Consider the following 11,624-nt stretch of genomic DNA (forward strand, 5'->3'; position numbering starts at 1 on the left):
TGTGCATCCTGGATTATACAAAAAAACAAACCTGCCCCAGGCCTTCCCTTCAGGCCAAACTGGAAGCAGGATCCCAGGCCACTTCCCCACCAGCGCTCCGCCATGGACAGTCCTGTTTCCACTTTATAAAGATGGTGGGGTGGGATTGCTGCAACCTTTGGACTAACGACTATCTAAAACATTGCCTAAAAGAAGATTTCTGTCGACATGGAGCAGAGTACATCTGTTACCCACTGTCTGAGACGCTTCAGCAACGCAGAAACACTGTGTAGCGAGCAGACCTGTTACTGTCAAATGTGCTGGAGGAAATAAGAGGCCCGGAAAAGGATGAGACTGAAAAAGCTGCCCATGATTTTGGCCCTGCACCTAAAGCGGTTCAAGTACGTGGAGCAGCTCCACAGGTACACCAAGCTGTCTCACCAGGTGGTCTTCTCCCTGGAACTCTCCCTCTTCAGCCCTTCTGGTGATGCCGTGAACATGGACCGCATGTACGACGTGGTGGATGAGGTGGTTCACTGTGGCAGTGGTCCTAATAGCGGGCATTGTATTACTATTGTGAAGAGTCACGGCTTTGGGCTTTGGTTTGATGATGACATTGTAGAGAAAAGAGATGTCCAAGCTATTGAGGAACTCTATGGCCTGGCATCAGATATATCAAAAGATTCAGAATCTGCATATATTTTATTCTATGAGTCAAGAGAATAACTTAAAGAACTGTGGGACTAAATCAAATGGGGGGAACATTCAAAGCACTCTTACATGGTTCCCCTACAGACTTTCCTCCCCAGCAGCCCTCCAGGGGTAGGACGCCAAGTTGGATGGCCTGGCTGTGTTAGACTTTCTCTCCCTTTGGTTTTTTTTACATGCGACACTACTTGTGGTTTTATTTTAGTCTGAGGTAGAGTTATCTGCAATCAGATTGTAGTAAGATTTATATGAGTAACAGTTGCTAATTTTAGGATCGGGTAAATGCTCCACCACTGGCTGTGTTGGCTGAATCAGATTGACATTTCCTGCAAATGTCTACAGTCTGTTTTGTGTCTCTGCAGAATGAACACCCTAAATACCTTCCCGGATGGCATTTCAATGCATTCCTTTAACTTGTCCCTGGAAGCACTCACTCCTACCCAATTTTAGCTATTCTGCCTCTTTTCTGAGAAAAGGACAGAAGAATTGGGTAAATGTTCACCTTTTAGGGCTGCAACTACAGCTTTAAGTTTGTGCAAGTGAAAACGTTTAAAAATGAGTAACTTCAATACTAAAACCATCCTCCATGTGGAACAGGGTGAAGAGAAGCTGTTTCTGGTGGCTAGCGCCTGCCCTGCCTGTCCTCACCTCACCTTCAGAAACCCTGGGACTAGGAAGGTAGGAAGCTCAGGGCAGGCAAAGCCAAGAGGAGGAAGTTTTAGTGGACAGTGTAAAGTTACTTTTCTTATCTTTCTACCAAAACCATGGGTCAGGAAAATAACCCTATGCTCTTTGTTTTCAGTGACCGTCTACTTTGGTGAGGTCCTGTGAGTTGTATCTGTCATGCATTAGGCACTGCTAAGTTTTCCTGGGTGTCATTCCAAACCTGCTGGGGTTTTGCAGTCTGTGGTCACAGTGCTGAGACACTGTGGTGACTGTTCCTGGCCCAGCCTTCCTTAGCGGGTCAGCACCCACATCCTTCTCTACCAAGAAGGACAGAGCACTGCACCTTCACCACCATCGACCATGTTGTACAGCTGTTGGCTTTTTCACATTTCCAACTGTTTACTGAGGAGCTGGTGAGCCCTGGGGCTAATATGGAACCTTCCCTAAAGGGATTAATAAAGTTAGCTGGGTGTGAAGGTGGGTCAGAGGAAGTGTGAGTGGGTGGGCGGAGGAATGAACAAAATGGGGGTGTTTCTTTGGCTCAGACTCTAGCATGCTTGATAAGACAGTTTTTTGGAAGAACCTCATCTCACTATAGTTACTTTTATCTTTTTCACTTTTGTTATATATGTATTTTTTTGATCATTTGAGAATTGGTACCTTTTATTAAAGCGTGAATTTGGAAACAAAACAAAACAAAACAATAAAACCCAAAACAAAACAAAACCAAAAATATAAACCCACCAAAAATCTAAGGTTAAATTAAGGTAGACAGATCACTGAATAGGATAGAGAATGCACACAGGAGTCTGTACCAAAGAGGAACTTAAGTTTTTCACCATAACTCTGGATTACATATTGGCTGAAGTTTCCAAAATAAAAGCAATACTTCAAGAACAGAAGGTTCTATTTTTGGAGAGGGTCTCATCTTTATAGAAAAAGTGGAATGTGGGTCACCTATTGAATGCCCCAAACTCAATTAACTGTCTTGAAATTAACACTGAAGTCTGGCCTGGACTGCCAAAGCACAAGTGATGGTTGTTACCTGGTATTAGCTGCTACCAGAACCTTAAGCACTTTTTCTGGCAAACAGTAGCCTTCATAGGTTTGGCCTTGCACTTATAAAGCCATTAATCAAGGGAGAACACATTACTCCAGGCAATTAGTTTTGACAATGGAATAGTAAATAGACCCTAATTAATGACTTTTTGTAATTATTCTTCCCTATGTGGACATTAACTGGTGTTCAGGCGTTAATTGTGACATCAACATGATTGCCTATCAGTAAAAAGACCATTTTGCAACTTAATTATGTATTTCAGGGACTCATATATCTTGTGGCTTTCAGAATAATTTTAACCAGACTTTCAGTCTTGAAAAGGACTAAGAAGTCTGAAAGAAGGAGTCTCATTCATTTTCATTTTCTTATGCCATGTCCACCCAGCCCGCCTTGATTCATACCCCCCACCGACAAAGACCCATACAATCACTGTAGGATCATGCTGTGTAGTACAGAAGCTACTAGACACAGGTGGTAGTTTAAATTTCTTAAAATTAAATAAAAGTAGAAATTTAAGATTTAGTCAGACTAGCCACATTTTACGTGCTCAATAACCATGTGTGGCTAGTGGCTAGCTCCTGTATTGAAAGTACAGACAGAAAGCATTTTCATTATCATAGAAAGTTCTAGAGGCCTGCATAGCATATAGAGAAAGCTTCATGAGGGCTAAGTTTTGTCTGTTTTGTTCACTGAGGCATTCCTCAAGTCTAGAATATTACCAGCCACAGAGTAGGAGTTCAGGAACTATTTGATTAATTGAATGATTGCCTTCTTTCTCTTATTTTCTCCTCATTTGTTTTGGGATTACCTAGAGACACAAACTTCAGAAATACCAGGAGACAGCTAAGGAGTACTCTCTGACAGGGATAAGAATGAACAATGGAGGTACTTACTCATTTGAGCTCTCCTCTCTATCTAAAGTACCAGAGAGAGTGCACTAATTAGGTTTGATAAAATGAGTGCTTCCAGAAGAGGATGGTATGCATTATTTTACCAATTATGACAGATTCATGAGAGTAAAAGGGCAAAATATAGACTACAAAAAAAAAAGTCAGCAGGAACTTTGTTCAATTATATCAGATTACAATAATTTTCCACTTTTTTGGGAAATATATTTGACATATAATACTGCCTAAAGTTAAGGTGCACAACGTATTAATTTAAACATTTATGTATTGTAAGATGGTTGCCATTGTAGTGATAATTAGCACCTCTACCACATTATATCAGAGAACAATTATTTTATCACACCATGGAAACATTCTTGAAAAAACAAACTTCTTAAAAAAGGATAAGTTGATAATTAGACAGTGAGGGGAATAAAATTGACCAGAATAAGACAGGACCTGCCAGAAATGAAGTCCTAGACTGGTATATTTCATACACCACACACGGTGTGCGCACGCATGAGTACGCGCGCGCACACACACACACACACACACAAAGATTTTATTGGAAAAAGTTTTAATAAGTTGTTTGATCCCTTATACTTAAATGTCAGTTGAGAATTATAATAGTAATAGTAACCATACATATAATGAAAGGAATAGTGGAGGAAGCTGAACATATCTGTAAATGGCATTTTGCAGATATTAATTGTCAAAATCTAATGCATACATACAACAATGAAGTGAAATGGAAGTTTAAGTGAATTGCAAATAATGAAGGTGAGATTTATAAAATGATAAAATAAGTGAGTTACCAGTTCTCCTATTCCAATTAGTGTTCGAGAGTAGGATTAACAATTTTTTAATAATGTCCTTAGGAGTAAAATTATTTAGAAATATTATGATCTCTATCAATCAATCAATACTATGTTTTTACTTCAGAGAAAGTTCAAGTCAGATTTATTTTTTCTATACCACATAAAATTTGGGTAATATTAGTAGGTGACAGACTAACATACAAAACAATGTCTAAATATTAACCAGACAAAATTCAAATGGATAACATTCAAGAAAGGGATTCTCCCAGTTGTGGCTTAAGGAAATGTTTAGCTCTGACTTAATACCAAAGTACAATAGTCCAAAGCTTAGAAGCAGGAGTTAATCAGCACAAATGATCTTAGCTTAGAAGCGGACTGCACTAAAAACATACATTTTCTCTTAATCCTCTGGTTGGGCTGCTTCCATTTCTCTGTTTAACTTAATTAATCAAAGAGTTATTAAATGCCTATTTGGTTCCAGAGGCTGCACTATGTACTGGAGACCCAACATTGTACAAGTTGAATATATGATCTCTCTCCTCAAGGAGCTTGAACTCTATTGAGGAAGATAGATAATTCAGCATATTATTAAGGTAATTGTACTGCTATTTCAAAGGTGGATTGGTATGGTCTGAGTGGATGAGTGGGATGGTTGGAGTTATGATTAAGATGATGAGAACTTATTGCTTATGTAAAATGTTTACCTGTGCGTCAGAATTTGCTTAATGGTTTCTAAGCACTAATTATTTACATTACACAATCTAATTTATAATGAAGGCCAAGGTGCCATCTATTAAATGTGACATTGAAAAATAAAAAATTGGTTCTCAAATGTTTATATTTGAGTATTTTGAGAAGATAATAAAAATATTCCCTTAAATCCTAAAAATGGAGTTACATCTTTCAATCATATGTTAGATATATAATGAAAAATTAACTTGCATTCCATAAGTCTGCTAATTTTTAATATGTAAGAAAAAATCCTGAGAATTTTTGCCCCAAACAGAAAACATTAGAAGTTAAACTTATTTTTATTGCATATTAACTTAATTTAAAGTTTCTCATGCTACAATTGACTTAAGTTAATCTTCAATTTTTATAGTGTTTGGTCAGTATAGCATAACTGCAGAATTCACTTATATTCTAAAAATGTTCCAGTGGACTTTCAGGTGAGCAGAAACCTGGAAAGCTCACCTTGCCCTCCACAGCATTGCCTCTTAAAGCTCTTCCCAATTAATAAACCCAACATTTAACTGTAGGAGCATACTAATGTTGTAACACATTAGGCAAGAGCTACCCACTCTGTTTAAATTAAGAACTGACCTACACCCTTTCCCAGGGTTGAGCCTAACCACTGGGAAAAAGTAATTTCACTGTTAAACCTTTGCAGACCTAATTAGCTCCTTATTCTAGCCAATGCCAGTGTCTCCCTACCCAGAGACAAACTAGCTGGACTAGAAAAGTTTTAGAATCATAAGAGTTGGTACTTCATAGCAAAAGAAGAAAAAAAAAAAATCTGTGAAATTCTTTGTGAATAATCCTAGGAGAAATTTAACTTTATCGGAACTGTATTAATAATTATACGTGATACCTCAGTAGGCAAATAAAACAAATCCTTCAGGGTTTTTTTGTTGTTGTTTTGTTTTTGCCCTAAATATTTAGAGAATTTAGGAAAAATTTATTTTCTGTAGTTAAATTACTCAACATGGGGAACAAGTTTTGACCTCTGTTATTTTGACTAATTCAAAATATCTGTGACTTCAACAACTCAGTGTACGTGAGGGGACAAAATATCCTGATTTCTGAATCATCTAGTAGATATTTGATTTGCATTTAAAAAATTTTGCCTTGTATCCCATTAATTACTTTAATTTTCCCACCCACTTTATACATGAGTTTTCTGAAAATTCTAGTTCTTATGAATTTAGTATTTCAGGGAAAAGTAGATATCTGTTTATGTTGCTTCCCACAGAGCTCACTTTCTCCAGGCTATTTCATGAAACCTGCTTTTGAGTACTGTGAAAATTCTGTGAAGTAATTTATCCTAAACTCTGGTATCCTTACAGTACAGGCATACCTCAGAGATATTGTGGGTTTAGTTCCAGATCATTGCAATAAAGCAATTATCATAATAAAGCAAAATCACAATAAAGCAAGTCAAATGAATTCCTTGGTTTTCCAGTGCCAATAAAAAGTACGTTTACATTATAATGCAGTTTCTTCTGTGTGTACTGGCATTATGTCTAAAAAGAAAATGTACATTCCTTAATTAAAAATTACTTTTTAAAAAAATGCGAATCAGCATCTGAGCTTTCAGTGAGTCATCATCACTGATCACAGATCAGTATAATAAACATCATGAAAAAGTTTGAAATATTGTGAGAATTACCAGAGTGTGACACAGACATGAAATGAGCAAATTCGGTTGGAAAAATGGCACCAATAGACTTGCTCAACACAAGGTTGCCACAAACCTTCAATTTATAAAAACAAATGCAATATCTACGAAGTGTAATAAAGTGAAACACAATAAAATGAGGTATGGCTGTATATACTATTACATTGCCCAAATCAAGTCAGGTCACAGGATGCATTTCAGGCTGGTGACTATAGGTAGAAAATTGAATATTAGATGGTTGGGGATTGAGGTGGTATCATTCAAATTTATTTTCTCTCTCAAATTTCACTTGCTCTAAAGACTAGCAAATGCTCTCCTAGAACAATGCCTCTGTCATCTCCTTGATAATTATTTGCTTTTGCAACTAAATATTTACTGATTTTTTTAGTTCTTCTGCCAGAGAACTTCAACATATATTCAGTGTGATGTTTAATTTTTGTCAGTTCCCTACTACCCAATACATTGTAAGCTCTATTAATAAGAAGATTTTAATGAAATTGATTCATCTCACTTCAGATCAGTTCAAGAGATCACTTAAGTGCCTACTGTATACGAGGTATTAAGATACCATATCCTTATAGCTCCAGCAATGTATTATTATAGAAACTCAGAAGTCATCACTGAATGAGTAAATTGAATTGAGGTCATTAATATAGCAAAGATTTTTACATAATACATTCAGTGTTTATAATAGCTAAAATTAATATCATTATTTTTAATTGTTGGAGTTTTTAGTGTAGCAACAAAAGTAAATTAAATTGATCAAAATTGTTCTACACACAAGGCCAGATTATCTTCCTTTTCCCTACCTAAATTAGCACCTTTTATTCTGCTATGGGATGAGAAGAGTTAGATATGGTTTCCAGCAGAGCCATTAAAGTTTGAATTCCTCCTCTTCTCAAAGTTTCCAAGAATACATGAATGGTTGTGTATGGCCTATAGTCCTTCTTGGGGATAGACAGACCTCAACTGTGATTATCTTCCCCTTTAAAGCAGCTAAATCGAAGCAGAGCCACAGGGAGGAATCAGAAGATACTTAGGGAGAGAACAGCTCTGCCCTCATAAGCAAGCCTCTGAATTCATTTTGTTTTCGTGGTTGAACAAGGAGCATTTTGTTTTTGTGGCTGAGCAAGGAGCCCAATGCAGGACTTGATGCAGGACTCAATCCCAGGACCCTGGAATCATGACCTGAGCTAAAGGCAGATGTTTAACCAACTGAGCCACCCAGGTGTCTCCCAAGACACCCTGTCAAGCCTGCTTCTCATAACTCAGTTTCTGAACTTTAGGATTAGGACAGTGAGAGACATACACCTCAATCTCCTTACCCTCAACTTAGACCAGAGCATTCGTAGCCAGATCATGGAGAGTCTTCTTGGACACCTGCAGCTGCCACTGGGGCCCTTATATTTCCTTATCCAGTAAACCATGTCTGCTAGCATTTTGTCCTTACTGCAAAATTGTGAAGAACTAAGAAAGCTCTGAGATTTTAACCTACTAACAAGCTAATAAGTTAGCCTGTTCCAATTTTATCAGTGCCGACGGAAGACAAAATCTTAGGTCAGGGATAAAGGACTTTATATCTCAAGTTAGGCAAGCAACATGTGCATCGGCACATTTCTGTCATTTTCTCTTGCCTCCAAGTTCTTTGAAGGTGATGTAAATGGCTCAGCTAGATACTTGTACATGCAGTGGTTTGTGTTACAGGATGGGACTATTGAACTTCAGGAGCCCTGTGATTCGGAAACCCAAATCTTTTATGATGGCATAAACATGACCCTTCTTTCCTCTAAAGGAGACACTATGTCTAACTTCTAAGAGTGTTCACTATAGAAATGTCATTGAAAATATAGTCTGGGACAAAGGATAGAGAGAGGTAGGATCCAAATTTTTAAAAAAATTTCTTGAAATTTGTATTATATAAATGTATTATGGGGGTGCCTGGGAGGATCAGTCGGTTAAGCGACTGCCTTCAGCTCAGGTCATGATCCTGGAGTCCTGGGATCGAGTCCTACATTGGGCTCTCTGCTTAGCAGGGAGTCTGCTGCTTCTCCCTCTGACCCTCCCCTTCTCATGCTATCTCTCTCACCCTCTGTCTCTCAAATAAATAAATAAAATCTTTAAATAAGTAAATATATTATGTACTTAAAAAATAAAAGTTGAAAACCTCATGTGAAATCAATATTAATTTAAAGCAGTTCCTCATTTTGGTTTTGAAGATTCTTCTGCAAGAGTTTATGTTTCAGAAATATGGTCCCTAATTGAACAGAATAATGTTCCTCAATTCACATTCCAGAAAGACATATTTACTTTGCCACTTTTCTTATATCTTAACATATCAGGAAAGAACATACTGTATTCTAAAACTACTGTGATAAAAATACACTTGCATAATGAGATTTAAAGGTAAACCTACCTGTAAATATTTTGCATATATATATATATTATTTATGCTTTAATTGTGTAGTGAACTGTATTCATTTTTATGTTTAATGTAGGTTTAACCATCACATATTAGTGTTTTAACTGTCTCTACATGTCCTAGAAAATTTTCCTTACTGATATTGTTGTAGAGAGGTGGTTTAATCTCATGTGCCCTAACTCAGAATGAAAGTAATATTTTAGCATGCAGAATTGGACCACTAAAGAAAATACATCTTTTATAGAATATTTCATTAGTCAAGCTTAGTCCTGTCTAGGCTTGTTGCTCATTATATTGTATTTTCTCATATATTTTATTTAGGAAGCAGTGAAAATTTTGCTTCAGGTACAGAAAAAGAAATTAATGTACATAAGGAAAAGTAGTATTGTTAGAATATGAAATATTTACAGTGGCACCTAAAAGTTACGTGACTTCCTATCACGAATAGGATCTATACACCTACCTCAATGCTAATATGTATTAGAATGATGAAAGTTGCATGAATCATAGTATAATTGGATAATCTGTCTTTTTGTTCCTATTCTATTGTATTAAAAGAGGGGCTTTTTGCTAATGCTTTAACAATTCTCCTACAGAGCCTAGGACAATGCTTGATTAGATTTGTCAAATAATCATACCTGAGGCATAGTCACTACTAAGATTAAGGTAAATAGTTATATATGCAGTTAATCTAACAGGCTGTAGGACTGAAAATCAAATATAGCAAAGATTCTATATAAAATCATATTAACTTAAGAAATAGTGAAAATGGAATTATTGAAGTAGCAGTTACATTTCTATATTCTTTTTTTTTAAAGATTTTATTTATTATTTATTTGACAGAAATCACCAGTAGACAGAGAGACAGGCAGAGAGAGATAGAGAGGGAAGCAGGCTCCCTGCTCAGCAGAGAGCCCGATGTGGGGCTCCATCTCAGAACCCTGAGATCATGACCTGAGCTGAAGGCAGAGGTTTAACCCACTGAGCCATCCAGGTGCCCCACATTTCTATATTCTTATATAATTTTCATGACTAAATTATTTTGAGAAAAAATTAGAAGATTTGTAGGAAAATATGTTTTTATTTTTTAATTATCCTGTTTATACAAAACTTTTTTTCTTTGTCAAGGATATATGTTTTTATTCAATAATATAAAACATAAAATAACTTCCTTTAAGGATATTGTCTCAGTTTTTACCTAAAATTGTGATATTTATTGTAATTATGAAGAACACTAAAGAATGATACTTCTTTTTTTTTTTTTTAAAGATTTTTATTTATTTATTTGACAGAGAGAGATCACAAGTAGGCAGAGAGGCAGGCAGAGAGAGAGAGAGGAAAGCAGGCTCCCCGCTGATTAGAGAGCCTGATGCGGGACTCCATCCCAGGACCCTGAGATCATGACCTGAGCCGAAGGCAGCGGGTTAACCCACTGAGCCACCCAGGTGCCCAGGAATGATACTTCTTGAAGAAAATAAAATCATCCCTGAATTAATTTTGAGTTAAATACCACTTTTCATAGTAAAAAGTTAGCATATGTTATGCCCTTTTGTTTAGATGAATGTAACTTTATAACTAAAAATTAGAACCACGAGATAAAAGGAGAATAAAATCTATCAATGTCTACTTCTTTCACAAATAAACCATGCCAGTGAACTATTATGCATTTATGTTTTAAAGCAATCTCTAAAAGAGAGTATATCTTAAAACTGCAATCCTGATTTTATAAAGATAAAATATATATCATACTTAATGTAATATAAATGTGTAAGTCTGTGCATGATTCAGGAATTATTCCTTCTAAACATTTGGTTTAGGGCAAAGAGATGTGGGATGTGATGGTTTCCTGGATTGAAAAAATGCAGGGGGATTATTTAAGCAAAGAAATTGCTTCAAGCAAGGCTAGCTTTTAGGGCTCTCACCATGTCTTGAAAACCCAAGTTTTCTTTTCTTTTTTTTTTTTTTTATTTATTTATTTGACAGAGAGAGAGATCACAAGTAAGCAGAGCAGTAGGCAGAGAGAGAGGGGGAAGCAGGCTCCCTGCTGAGAAGAGAGCCTGATGCGGTGCTCAATCCCAGGACCCTGAGATCATGACCTGAGCCGAAGGCAGAGGCTTAACCCACTGAGCCACCCAGGCGCCCCAACCCAAGTTTTCTTTTCCTCATCTTTTCTCACTCTCTTTTCTCTGCGTGCCTCCTTGCTGTCATTGGACTGTACAGGTGTGCATATTTTGCCACCTGAAGCTATACTTCTTTGGCAAATTGATAATTTTATGCTGATTATATTTAAGAAAGTACAGACACAAGACAGCTCTGAAAATCAAGTGGGAGTTATCCTTCTGTAAAAGATACATACATGTATAAGGGGGATCTCCATTTAGAAGTGTGTCTCCTCAGAGATGTATAGGGGGCAGGGGTGGGAAGGACTTTAAATTTCTAAAAACTTATCAATGGAAAAGATATAGACTTACAGCTACATAAAAACCTTACTCTTATTTCCTATGCTTTTCCTGGTAACCTGCCGTAACTGACTCCTCGCTCCTTACTCTTCCTCTCCTTCTCGCCAATATCTTCTTTTGTCTTTATCTGAAGATGGTATTTAAAGTGATGGCTTCAGCCATTTTGAGGAGTTATTCAGTTTTCCTGGGTCTCTCCCATGTATATGGGAGACATACATGTATTAAAGTTT

At 36.8% G+C, this 11,624-nt stretch overlaps 1 pseudogene; it reads left to right on the forward strand.

Moving 5' to 3' along the window:
- LOC111146715 overlaps window positions 1-705 on the forward strand; it is a 123,669-nt pseudogene extending 122,964 nt beyond the window's left edge.
- Window positions 706-11,624: the final 10,919 nt, after the last annotated feature.

This window comes from Enhydra lutris, unplaced genomic scaffold (assembly GCF_002288905.1).
Source record: "Enhydra lutris kenyoni isolate GAN:26980312 unplaced genomic scaffold, ASM228890v2 scaffoldscaffold2, whole genome shotgun sequence".
NCBI lineage: Eukaryota > Metazoa > Chordata > Mammalia > Carnivora > Mustelidae > Enhydra > Enhydra lutris.